Here is a 1,320-nt window from a genome sequence, read left to right as displayed (position 1 = left end):
TGGAGTCAACTTTGCAGTGGCCGGTTCTACAGCTTTGCCTTCTGATTATCTTTCTATGAAGAAAATTTTATCTCCAGTGACTAACTCTTCTCTCGATCATCAACTTGATTGGATGTTCTCTCATTTCAACTCTGTTTGTCACAATCACAGAGGTAATTAATTACCCTTGTACTTTAGTTTTATACATACACTCATTGTTTTTTAGTATTTTCTACATTTTACATTTTGATATTGTCATTTCATATTGTATATGTTATGTAGATTGCAATGAGAAATTACGGAGTGCACATTGTCTTGGGGTGAGATCGGATGGGAATGACTATAACTACGCACTTTTTCAAGCAATAAAACTATACAAGAGGAAAAGACATGGTGCCAAATGTTGTTCAAACCATAAAGACTGCTGTTGAGGTAAATTTTTGTCTAGAATAGATCATATTTTTTTTGGTTACTCATATGAATGAGAAGTTTATTTACTTACGTTTCTTTTGTTTGTAATATTTGTAGAAAGTTATAAGCTATGGTGCTACTCGAGTTATTGTTCCTGGAAACTTTCCAATTGGATGCTTCCCCGTCTATCTCACTGGATTCCAAACCAATGACACATCTGCTTACGATGAACTCCATTGTTTAAAGGATTTGAATAGTTTGGCAAGCTATCATAATGATCAAATCAAGCAAACTATTGAAGTACTAAAAAAAGAGAATCCACATACTATTATCGTATATGGTGACTATTACAATGCATTTTTATGGATTATTCGTCATGCTTTTGTTCTAGGTAATTTTTTTCTCCTTACTCTTATATCATCTTCTTAACATACAAAAGATTAAAACATTTCTCAAATTTTTAATGCTTCTAGGATTTGATGAAGGTTCTTTGCAAAAATCATGTTGTGGGATTGGAGGAGATTACAACTTTAACCTCATGCAAATGTGTGGTCTACCTGGAGTACAAGTTTGCCCAAATCCTAATGAACATATTAGTTGGGATGGAGTCCATTTGACACAAAAGACTTACAAGTTCATGGCACATTGGCTCATCCATGACATTTTTCCAAAATTGCATTGTATTGTTTAAATATTTTTTTATGGTGGTTTTTTACTTTATTATGAAATTTTATTAATAAAGCATTCATATTCTTTTTAGCTTCCTATAATTAAAATGCTATATCTTATATTAATTTTCTTTTTTAACCCAATATATACGAAACTCAACCAATGCCCTCGCAATTGCTCAATTCGACCAATTTATAACATGACAATGCATATGGAAGATTAATTATGGTAATTAAATGAAAGATTAAAGTTTCTCAAAGT

The 1,320-nt window shown here is 31.6% G+C and overlaps 1 pseudogene; it reads left to right on the top strand.

The window, feature by feature from the left end:
• Positions 1-7: 7 nt before the first annotated feature.
• On the top strand, positions 8-1,081 carry LOC150031545 (GDSL esterase/lipase At5g03980-like; annotated as a pseudogene).
• Positions 1,082-1,320: the final 239 nt, after the last annotated feature.

This window comes from Benincasa hispida, unplaced genomic scaffold (genome assembly GCF_027475165.1).
Source record: "Benincasa hispida cultivar pf3 unplaced genomic scaffold, pf3_genome.v1.1 HicScf116, whole genome shotgun sequence".
NCBI lineage: Eukaryota > Viridiplantae > Streptophyta > Magnoliopsida > Cucurbitales > Cucurbitaceae > Benincasa > Benincasa hispida.
Note: the sequence above shows the minus strand (reverse complement) of the source record. Positions and strands in the feature narration are given on the sequence as shown.